Source organism: Pteropus medius, unplaced genomic scaffold, assembly GCF_902729225.1.
Source record: "Pteropus medius unplaced genomic scaffold, Ma_sr-lr_union100, whole genome shotgun sequence".
Taxonomy (NCBI): Eukaryota; Metazoa; Chordata; class Mammalia; order Chiroptera; family Pteropodidae; genus Pteropus; species Pteropus medius.
Genome location: NW_024351730.1, coordinates 6453425 through 6466186, shown reverse-complemented (window position 1 = coordinate 6466186; position 12762 = coordinate 6453425). Strand labels below are relative to the sequence as shown.

The 12762-nt window shown below is 34.1% G+C and overlaps 1 protein-coding gene across 1 annotated transcript in view; it reads left to right on the top strand.

Annotated features, from left to right (window-relative positions):
- Positions 1-12762, top strand: part of CORIN (corin, serine peptidase) — a 201746-nt gene that overhangs the window by 60466 nt on the left and 128518 nt on the right. The gene's annotated exons all lie outside the window — the stretch shown is intronic.

Genomic DNA, 12762 nt, shown 5'->3' with positions numbered 1-12762 from the left:
GCTTTTGTAGAATAAAGAACAGAGAACAAGGAAGACACAAATAGAAAATTCTGATTACCTGGGGCCATGTAGTCAACCTTGTTTGGTGTAAGAAGGAACAAGGAAATAAGTATAGAGCCCAGAGTTGGTCTGACATTTGGAGGCTGGCTGGCTGGATGTACTGCGTTTCTGGTCAAGCAGAACATTTGCAGGAGCATGACAGTTGTTGAAGTTTTGGCTTGCTGACCTGCCATCCCAGGCAGGAGTGCTCCTCTTGGGCCTACAAAATCATTTCAATAGACATTTGTCAGCCATCAAATAAGGAACAGAGGCAGATTTGACATACTTTCTTCCCAATCACAGAACAAAGTATGTACTGACATTATGTACAAAGATCATCTTTGAGGCAGTTCAAATAGAGAAAAATGGTGACATGCTCAGCTGGGATATGTGATAGTATAAGCTCCTCAAATACAGAAGAGCTTGTGCCTCAGGAGTAGACACTGTATGCATGGTATTTAAGAGAACAATGTTAATATTAATTCATTAATATAACTCATTTAAATTTTATTAGTTTAAGTTTGTTTCTATTTAATTTTTATATATTAATTTTACAGTTATGTTAAACCTATAGGCATAAGGGAGTTTATATACAATTTTATGTATATCTGTATAGCTTTCTGTGAAAAAACCTGTCCTATTCTTCAGCTTGCAAAATATTATTTTAGGGTATCTGAGTTCTAGTTGTTTGTGTCACATTTCCAGAAAAAAGCAGCAATACTCTATAGCAAAATTTCTTAACTTTTATTTTTCCAAGGACTCCTTTGGCAATCTGGTAAAGCCCATAGGTGCCTTCTCAGGACAATGTTTTAGTGCTTAAAATAAATAACACAGAATCACAAAGGAAGATAATTTTATTAAAATGAAGTTATCAAAATATTAGAAATATAAATTCATGATATAATAATACATGATATAGAAATAATAATGTCTAGCAGTAGGTCGATAACTATAATTTTATAAGAAATGAGCATAAATAATATTTTGAAATGTTTGCAATAACCTCATGTTGATATAAATATAGCTATGATTTCTAATTTGCTTTTCTATGTTTGTTGCTTACTTTGATAATTTAAGTGTCAGTTGGAGGTTAGTAGAAATAAAGATGCTATTCTTTCTCATCTAGGTTATTCGCAGACAACAATTCTACCTATGGGTCTGTTGGGGTCTTTGTATTATGATTCAGGACACATAATCTAGAAGAAAAGAGTTTTTTGGTACATAGGAGAGTCTGAGGCCTAAGGGAGGCTGAGAGTCTAAGCTGCTTCTTTAAGAATTTGCTGCTCCAAAATCTATTTTAGCCATGATCCTGGATGCCATCCCGTGTGTGCTCTGCTGGACACCAGTGTTAGACCCCAATGTTCAAGTCCAACTGACTTGCCTCTCCTATATAGTAAATCACATTCTACATACTTATAGAACAGTTATGAGATTCAGACATGGGCTTCTGGTTAACATCAACATTTAAGCAAGAACAAGTGAAGCTCTTAAATAATTGTTGCATGCTTGAGAGGTTAGCGTGGTCACATTCTAATAAAGACCTGTACAATTCTTGGGAGAGAGAAAGGAAATTCTAATGTAGGAATGGGCTCTCTTTTTTACTTCTTTCTCTCCGCTCTCTTTTTCTCCTCCTCATTCAATCTTTAGGTGACTCTGTCCCTAAGATGTATTCTCGAGTTCCAATCCGAGATAGCAAACTCAGTCATTTGCAGAGCTAGGCTATCAAAAGGGTTAATAGAACAGTGTCTGGTTCACTTTTCTTTGGCTACAATCCCATTCCCCCGTCTCAGATTTCTGGGCAAGACTTCCTGACCCTCTCTTCAAAATGAATCCTGCAATATCCCCCCACAGGTGACATGTGCCCCCAAAGGTAATGTGCCTATAACACATTAATACAGTAAATGAGAGTCAAAGTTAAATAATCATGTCCAAAAAGGCTTTTGGCTCAAACTTTTCCTCTCCAGATTTATTATCACAGTTTCCTCTTTGGAAAGAACAGCCCTATATCCTTGATCTATGTACAGAAAAAAACAAAACAAAACAAAACAGTAGCATGCTGATAACAGCACTGTGATAATAATTCTGATAAAATTCAAGAACAAAAATGATCTTTTAAGAGCCAAAATCATAGATAAAAGTTAAAAAAAGAAACCGTAATTTACTTTATTCTCTTGTTCTGAAAGAAAATTGGCACTGTGTATATTCTTTTGCTTGAATCATTCAACTTGCTGACTGTCTCAGGGTTTTGGTCTTTGTATAATTTTGTGTTGAGAGCAAAAAACTCATCGGTAGGAATCTGTTTGCTGCTACTTGTGCCTTTGGAGAATATGCCTTTTCACTTACTTGTAGTTGAAAGAAATATGGTAATAAGTTTTCTGAGCCAAAAGCTTTGCATCAATTCACATTCAATGCAAACCATTTCTTGTCTTTTTAATGTTAACATATTTTATTCTTCTATTTTACTGGTCTGCATTATTAACTTAATATTTGCATGTGGTATTTGAATTGATGACTTGCAGTACTTTTTAATAATTATATTAATTGTTATAAACTCATTATGATATCTATGTACCCTTTTTAATCCAATTATACTGTTTCGTTCTTACATTTAAAAACTTATTTATAATATAACTGTGTTGGATAGTTATAGATAAGTTAGATAAATTGAACAGAGCCTTTGGTTTTCAATTTTATGGGAAGGCCAACCTTGCTTTTATAGGTATTAATGAGAATTTTATCATCTCAGGAAGTAGGAGGTCTAGAATTCTACAATTTTCTCCTTGTAATTAGTTTCCAATTCTTCCATCATTTATTAAGTAATCAAGCTCAGAGAGTCTGTTTTTGCTTGGGTTATATGTTCATAAATGTGCACTGGATAAAGACCTTAGGGTCTGCATTTCAGGAGACTGATTTATGATGACCCCAATGGCTGTTAAGCCACAGTGACAATGTTACCATATTATGTGTCCTTTAAAGTCAACAAAATGTTTTAAAAATAAACAATATAGGAGAGTTGCCATGGGAAAAAAATAAAGACCTTAAATCAGAACTCTTTGCTTGTTCTAGAGTTTGGGGATTGGGCGAATGGCCATGTTATAGCCAATCATTAGAGGCAGTGAAGCAGGGTATTTGTGGGAACATATCAAGTACCATCAGTGTTCAAGTAGGGACCCATTAACCCTTCCTTCTTTCCTGTTTCTCCCTTTGTAATGGACAAGTCTATTCTCTTCCAGTCCCACCATTGTATTTTGGAATAACATAACTTGTCTATTTTCACAAGTTCACAGCTGGAGAGGAATTTTGCTTCTGGAGAAATTGTACCTTGAGTCTCTTACTCATATCTGATTTAGATGATATTTAGATGAGACTTTGGACTTTAGACTTTAGACTTCAGTTGATACTGAAATGAGTTAAATCTTTTAGGGCTGTTAGAATAGGATGAATGTATTTTGCATGTGATAAGAATGTGGATTTTGCGGGCCAGCAGTGGAATGTTTTAGATTGAATATTTTCAACTCAGAGTTGCATTTCTGGAATCTTGATATTTCCTTTTCTTTATAGAGTTCAACTGTTTAAGTAAAAGAAGTTTGTTTTATTTTACACAGTATTTCTGGACATTTACAATAAATAGGCTTTCAGATTATTTAGTCCAGAATATTTCAGAATCTTTTCTTTAAAAGGTTATTTTGGAGCAGAATGGCATTATAAAAACAATGCGATCTGGGACCAGGTGGGGCTATCTTCCCCAGTGACTTGCATACCAGTGAGTGGCAGATTGGATGATACTTTCAGGTGACATTAGCCCTACGATATTCTGCTAATAAAGAGCACTCTTGTAACCTAAAAAAACTTAACATGACTTCTAAAGATCTACTTCACATTGGAAGATATGGCTACATTTCAATATAACAAAGTACTATTTTTAACTGGTAAAACTCCTCTAACACTTTCTTACTTATAAGTAAAACACATTGGAATGAGACATCAAAAATAACACAATAACAATTTGAAAGTTTAACTTGTTAAAACAATTATATGTACTACCATAAGTACAGTTGAGATTAGTCAAATAATTCAATCAGTTGAAATATTTTTAAAAATTAGGAAAAATAAATGACATAACTTTCTACAAAGAAAAAAATAAAAAATAATTTCACACAGATAATTTTAATCACACACAGAAGTAGAGAGAATAGTACAGGGAATGCTAATGTGCCCTCTCTCAGTTTATCAACATTTTGTCAGTTTTCTCAGGATCTTTTTTAAAGCATTTTTTTCCCCAGTGCTTCTTATATTAGAGTTTTAACTTGCTCTCATAATTGAGAGTTGGGCTGCTCTCTGTATTGTTTGTACAGAGGAATTTTGATATTAGTTGGTTTTTAATTAAAATATCCTACTTCATTAGTTTTAAGAAATCACCTGGAGAAAGCAAAGGCTTCACAGAGCAATATGTTAAATCTTCTATTAAATATTTAATTAATTTATCATCATTAAAATACATATTCCAAAAAATTCCAATTACAGGAAAAATTACAGTATCCCTAGAAACAAAATTGATTTGATATTCCTCTCTTGGATTTTTTGTGTTGGGTATTCCATGCCTTCCCCGGTATCCTTTAGATCTCCACCTTTCTAGGTTAACATTGTATCTGCCCCATTTGAGCATGGGGCAGTCCCACTAATTTCAGCTCTGATTCTTTGCTATTTCAATTCATTCATTTCTCTGTTTAAACTTTCCCCCCTTTTTTTTTTTAGCTTTATTATTGCAGAGACCTCTGTTCCAGTTACTTCCATCTCCATCCTAACATGAAATAACATGAAAATGTCAGGGAATGGAGAAATTTCAGAATTTACATTTTTCAAGGCTAGGTTTCACAGAGTCTTTTTTTTTTTTTTTTTGCCATTTGACAAGTGAATTGACATTATCTAATATCGTTGGTAACAAGTGGGAGACAAGAATTCCAAAATTTCCTGTTGATATCTTCTTGATAAAGAAGAAACACTTTTCTTAATGCCTAACAAATGTATTCAGTTACAGTTTGACCGAATTCCTCTAATCTATCCATGGTAGAAGTATACTATAGCCATTAATATTTTCTTGAGAAACTCCCTATGTATCAAGGACTCAAAATAACCGACTTATAATGGATTGGCCTTACTATGTACACTGTAATTCAGAAGCAGGTAAAAGGCAGCAAACATTTTAGCACAATAATTGCCACACTGGCATCAGAATATATTTTCTTTCTTGGCTAAAGTTGGGAAAAACGTGGCTACTTACAAGGGACACAGGCTCCTCACTGGTCCTGAGTGTGGACAGTTTCCTTGGAGAAATGTGTGACTCTCTAAGCTGGAATCGAAATGCAGTATGCAGACACATCTGGTTTCACAGAAAGGAACACTTCTTTTATGCAATGTATGAATGAGTGGACAGAGCCAGGGTTGCTTGTGTGTTTGATTATCTCTGCCTCTGACATTTTAAAGTCATATAAACAGGCAGAAATCCTCTGACTGAACTGGAGTCCCCAATAGCTTTTAAACTGATCACCTTTAGTTCTTACCTAATGTTATCTTGAAATCCTGGGACTGCTGCTCAAATATTCTTGTGTGGAGAGTTACAGAGGTCCTGGAGGGAGGGCTCCTTCTCTAAGCATTGGCAGGCTTCATAAGCATGTTGACCTGTGTAGTTGCATAGGGCCCTGAGCATAGGACTCCACACTTTGTTCAATGCTCCACTGTCAACTTGTTCAACTTATTAACAGTAATATAAATAAATATAAATGTGATGAATGATATGATATAAATAAATAAAATAATATAAAATAACTTTGAGCAATGGGCCCCCCATTTTTATAGTACCCTAGCTGTCCTAAATTATGTAGCCCATTCTGCTCCTGGGTTTTACTGTGATTGGACCAACTTCAGTGTTGTATCTGCCCTTAAACTAAACACAGAGCCAAGCAAAGCCATGAGCTGACTCTCATTGGCCATTCAAATCCCACACCTGGAGCTGGAGGTGGGGAAAGGCCTCCCAGATATCATGGCTGCTATTCAGTTAGAAATGCGGGGAGCTTATGCTAAGGATACAACCAAAGAGAACTCGTCTATCTTCCCTTCTTTTTGTTTTATCGAGTAGTTGCCTATGTTTTACTTTTAATTTTTCATCTTATGTTGTCTTGTAATAAGATAGAAGAGATATTGATTAAAAAGAAAGAAACAGTATGTCATATGCATTCCAAAAAACAATACTAGAAATTATTCTTAATATTTTCTTTTGAGTAAGGAGAGCATACCTTCCCTCACAATCTTATTTCCTATAAAATCTTCCTTTGCAGATTCATAGAGTAAAAAGATAAACTTCGGCTCAACTTGAGGATGGCTTGTTACAGATTTTAACTGCAGAGAATTCTGAGTTAGAGAGGGTTATCTGAATGAGCATTATACAAATATATTAAGAACCACAATACCTAGCTGGTATAATTCAGACCTTAATATGCAGAGCTGCCCTGTCATTTCATTCCTCCAGCACTTAAACCTTGTGTGTTACTAAATCTAAAATGAGATTCCCAAAAAAACTGTACAGGGCTGGAAAGTTCAATGAAATCTCATCGCTTTTGTGAGCAGTGAAGTTTAAAACTAACTGCGAGGTAGTGATTTTACAATAAACCTTGCCCTCAATGACCAACATGTGTCACTAGGTCATTTCTTATATTCTCATTATTATGGAATTTATTTTTACTATAGCTTTCATACGTCATATATGTCATATGCATGAATGATTTTCATATGTCATATGCATGAAATGACATTGGCTAAATAATAAATAATAAAATGTGGTTTAACTTCAAATTCTTTTTTTTTAAATTCTATAGCACCAAGCCCAGTGACTTTACTGAAAAAGACTTAATAAATATTTTCTCAATGAATAACTAATGTTTTTTAAAGATTTAGTGAGTGTTTTTTAAAAATGTACTACCCAGCAGTGTTTTATTTTGCAAGTAAACAAAACTAATTAATGAAACTGTGAATTTTAATCCTATATATATTAGTGAGTAATTATTCCCTCTATAAATGGATTCATTTTAGAATTCAGAGGGAAAAGGCAGAATGAAAGCTTAATGTCTCTGCCTCAGTTTTCCTACCTACATAACATGAATGCAAATATCTCTCCTGTCTAGTTCACAGAGCTATTGTGAGTCCCAAATGAGATAATAATGATAGCAAAAAGTGTTATAGCTTAATGTATGTGCTAATGATAGGCATTGTGTAAACATCATTTAATCTTCACAATAACCCTGTAACACAGATATTATTATCCCCATTTTGCAGGTAGGAAACTGATAAACAGAGAAGTTGGGTAGCTTTTCAGAGGCTACCTAAATATAGAATAATAAAGGCAGATTTGACTCAGACTATGGAATCAACATACAATGTTTGGGAAAGATGTCTTACAAACTTGAAAATGCCATAAAAATTTGAGTTATTGTTATTAATCACTCATAATTGTAGGATAGTTAAGTATATGGGGACAAGATATGTAGTTCTTTTAAAATTAATGAAAAAAAACTAATAAAGATGTGACAGCCAAAATATTACATCTTAGTTCTATGGAATGTGAATAATTTATATATATGTGTTATATGTTATATGTATAATATATAATATATGTGAAAACTTAAAGCTTGGCAAAGAACTTTACCAGAATACTTGAGGTTGTATTAAAAATGTTAAGCCTGGAATACATGTAATTATATAGAAAATATTAAACCCCAAACCTAGCTCTGACTTAACTATAATTTACACAGCAATGCATTAGGTACTTATATATTTTTTTTGCATAAATTGGCAAGACATTGGCTTACCTATGTCATGACTATGTCTGTAAAGACTTTACAAATGTAACAATTGACTCATTAAGAAAATGTGTCTTACTTTTGTCTCCTTAATTATTTTATAAGAAATAAAATAATTACCATGTTCAGATTCAGAGATTTTTACAGTTAGTTGAGAAGCCAGAGTCTTCACAGAGAAGACCTGGCTTTAACTTTCTTTTTATTCATTCATTCGTTTAATATTTATTTATTTGTTTGTTTGTTTGTTTATTATTATAGTGACACTGTTTAACAAAATCCAGAGTTTCAAGTGTACAATTCAGCATATATATATACTGAATTGTGTGTTCACTGCCCAAAGTTAGATTTCTTTCTGGCTTTAGCTTTCTGTTCCTTCTTATCTCTTTGTAATCCTCTTAGGGAACTCCTAGGAACACGATATCTATTTGGATTGGTTTTTCCCAGAAATTGTCCTGGCAAGACGTTACTTTTCATACGAGTTATCTGGAACAGAGAATGACTTTCATTGTTCCACTCTGCTGATGTAGTCCTGACCTGGGTTGACTTTGTGGTGCAGCAAGGATAGGCACTAAGCACTCCCAGTCCAACTGGTCCCTCAGCGAGGATGAGTACCTTATTTTTAATAGCAGATTCTTTTTTTTTTTTTTTTTTTGAGAAGGTTTAGTTTTTTACCAGTCTTGAAGAAGCAGCTCTATTTCTGGAATCCAAAAAGATTCATCAAAATATTGTACAATGAGTGAAGTAAATTTACAACTGTAAAAATAGAATAGTATATTTGACAGAATGATACAGTAGAAAAACATAGACTATGGGATCAGAAAGACCTAGTTTTAATTTCAACTCTGCAATTTAAAATGTGTGTAGCCTTGAATACTTTCTCACCCTCATTGACTATGTCTCATCATCCATAAAATGGGAACAAAAACAACTTTTTCATAGGATTACGGCCGGGGGGGGAGAGGTTAAATAAAGTGCTATATATATAGTACCTAGCAAACAGCCAGCCTAGAAGGTACTTAAGGATCTTTTATCTATTTCTTTATCTTTAAATTGTTTGATTTTACTATGAAACAATATGTAAAAATGAAATTTAAAATATATTTTATATTAAAAAACAGATACTAATGGCTTATTCAGACTTTTATTGCAAAGTAAATTGATCTCATCTTATCCTCTCTCTGAATTGTGTATTTTGCTTGTGGAAGGTTCCAGTGATATTGAAACATCAGTTGAACATCAGCAGTATGAAGGCATTGTATTCAGTTCTTTACCTCTCTTGATAAAGTTGATCCTCACAACCCTATATTAACATTATTATTATGTCTTTGCAAATTAGGAGATGTCGAAGGTTTAGTAATTTCCCCAAGGTTACACAGCCCTGTGAGTGCCTGAGTTTGGACCCAGGCTCAATATAGCCTCTTAGCTTCTCTTTCTCTCTGGAAGTAAGCTCGCTTTTACTTTGATAGTTTACAGTGTTTGCTACTCTTCTCAGCTACAATGATTATTTTTACCCCATTCTCCTCAGAGCTCTGCAGCATTCTAGTGTATAGGTGCTGAGCTATTCATCTTTCTCCAGACTTCATAATTTGTAAGCACATCCTCCTTTCTCTTGGTTATGGTGAGGTCTCATGCTAAAAGCAACTGAGCATGCTTAAGTGTAAGCAGACCATGTACCTTTTAGAGGACAGGGAGGGTAACTCTCCTCTTATTTCAGCTGCTGCACTACAGTCCAGGGAGTCGTCCAAGATAGGAATCAGTCTGGTGGAGAGAACAGGATGAGATGACTCCCTAAACCATGGAAAATTCTAGGGATTATTAAAAACAATAGTAGCAATAGTACCCATCAACATTAGTACCCTCGGGTCTCAGATATACTGGCTTTTTATATCTACTCCCGTCGTCTTTAATAAGAAACCTTTTAGTGTAAAGACTTCATTCCATTTAATCTCCTCATTCATTCAGTGATTAACTGTCAGATGTCTGTTATTTGATATCCTAGTCCTTTCTAGTGAAGACAAAGTCTCTATTCTGATATGGGAGAATACTGGGAATAAATAAATAAACAAGATTCTACCAGGAGGTAGTCCTAATGTAACAATGAAAATAAAGCAGGTTGATGTTACGAAGAGATGCAGGAGCACTTTGAATGGGAGGATTTTAAGACCTTTTACTGTCCCCTGAGAAGGCTGGTTCTCTGAGGCAGGCCTCTGCTGAGGCTCCCTAACCCTGCAGGGCAATTGACCTGCCCCGATCGACCTAGTGAGGAGAAAAGAGTTGCTGCCCTTTGATGTTCTTATTTAATGGCTGTGAATCCTCAGTAAGTAGGAAATGATGACAACTTAAATATTATAACAGGAACAATGAAAACAGGATGCAACAAGCAAAATACGTAAGCATGAATATGAATTATTGAAAAATCAAAAGACTGGGTCAAATTGCTTCTTGACATCTGAATTTTATAATATTCACGTCGCTTAAATATTGAGTTCTGGTCTATTTCTTAGAGGAGGAATTCACCTTAAAAACAAATAGTCCTAAACCTAATAAGAATCTTTCCGTAAGGAGTCATATCTCCTTCTTTGGTTCTTGCTGAGCATTAGGATGGTGACTATGTGTATCAATGCCAGATACTGTTTGTTTGTTTGTTTGTCTCCCCAGTCTAGGCAATAAGCTCCATAAGGGCAGGGACTTTGATTTACGTGGTGTCGTGTGCTCTGCGCCTAGAGCGATGTTTGAAATAGAGTAGTAGCTCAATAAATATTTGTTGAATGAGCAGTGAGGAAGACCTCACCTGCCTCCGTGGAACCGGTGGGGCCCAACCCACAGTGATATAAACCCAGATGAGAAGATAGATGCCTTTAACTATAATGTTTGGGTAATGGGGGCCGTTGTTGGAGGAAAGATACTTGGATTTAGGATGGGATGACTTGAGCTGAATTCTGGCTTTACCGTTTACTAGCTGCATGAATCTTGCAGGAACTTATTTAACCTTCTTTCCTCATCTGTAAACAGTAACTTTCAGGGAGGACAAATGAACTAATATACGTGAAAACGCCGAGAACAATGCCAGGGTGTTATAGTTGTTCAGTAAATAATGAGGATAAAAATATGCAGATCAAAGTGGTGAATGTGAGAAGGTTCCAAACAGTATAACCAGAAAAAGGCTAGGATTTAAACTAAAGAGAGAATAAAAGATGTCATCCGGGAAGCAGTAGCAAAATTAATGACAGGCTGGATGAGAGGCATGAAAAAGGAAAACTTGTAAAGAAGCCCAAACCTGCCATGACTTTCTTCCCAAACCACTAAAAAGATCTGTGTACAGATAACTCTCCTTTACAACTCCATCGAATTCTCAGGATATGGAAGTAAGACAAACAAATGTCATCCACGAGGGAGTCCTGTGAAGCAAATTTATGAGTTAAAGTGAGCCAATTTAGGTAAATTAAGAAAAACCAACTGATAAAATATTGTCCCCTGATGCGATGAGGTTCTCACTAGTAGCCCTTCAATTAAATGTGCGATTGTATTGTAAGAAGTAAGCAAGGCTTCCAAGGTTCTTTGTTTGGTTATTAGACAAAAGACGACGAACTACTTTAGAAAGTTGATATTTTATTATTTTTAATTTAAGAAGTTATTTCCTGTCAAATAACATTGTTATGTGATATAATTGTTACGGTTTAGATACTGTTTTGCTTTTATTTAAAAACAGCTTTTTTATTTGATTTTAGGAATTTTTTAAAAGAACCCACTGTGTGAGTCAAAATCAAACACAAATATTTAGTAGATTGCACCAATGGAGAATAAGATCATTTGTAATTAAGGGATGGTAGAGAATGAGTGTTATAAATATCATCAGTGTAAAAACTCAGTACAGAAATGTCTGCTAAGTGAATTAGCATTTTATTTTATTTTATTTTATATTTTATTTTATTTTATATTTTATTTTATTTTATATTTTATTTTATTTTATTTACCATTACCAAAGTGGTTTGCTAGATAAGATTGGCTATGGATATTATTATTTTAAGATTAGCTACTCAGGACCTTTGATTGAGTGTACATTAGTTTAGAAAAGTTAACCATTTATTCTTAAGTTAATTTTGCATTTAAAAATAAACATATAAATAAGAATTTCTAACTTCACATTATCTATTCTTCAAAGTAGAAAAAACAGACTTTATCATAATTTCCAAATGAGCATATGGAAAAATCTTACACCAGACCCATCTTTCATTCCTAATTCTAGTGTCTAGAAATATTAGCAGTATGATTTGAGTAGAGAAAGCCCCAATTTGATCTAGAAATTATTGAGTCAGATTAAGAAAACAGAGCAAAATTAGTAACTCATCTTCTCAACTCCGAGCAGCACTTTATTTTTATATTTTAATGTTTTCTAATATTGGGACCCATCTTATAATCAATGCATAGTCTGAAAATTTTGTATTTGTTATTTGTCATTAAATATCTTATTAGCAATGGTGTTTTAGAATTGAGAAGCTAATAAAGAGAAATATTTCTATTTTATTAGAAATCATTACATCAAGAAGGGATTTTGTTCTTCAGATCTATTTCTAATTTTTTCCTCTTTAGTCCCCCACTTGAAGTAACTGTTATTTAAGAGTAGATACAGAAATTGAGTATAATGTCTATATGAACACTATCATTAATTACATCCATGGTGTCTTTTACATGTACATACATAGAATCCCTGACTTCTAATTTCTATTAGACTCAGTAGCAAGTTATCAGGGGAGGAAAACAAGTTTACCCCTCTTTCCTCTACCCTGTGAAAACTAGGTTGTATGGAGTAGCAACAATAAATGAGTCTATTTTTAAAAATACCTTTCCTTTTCTTCACAGGATTGGAAAT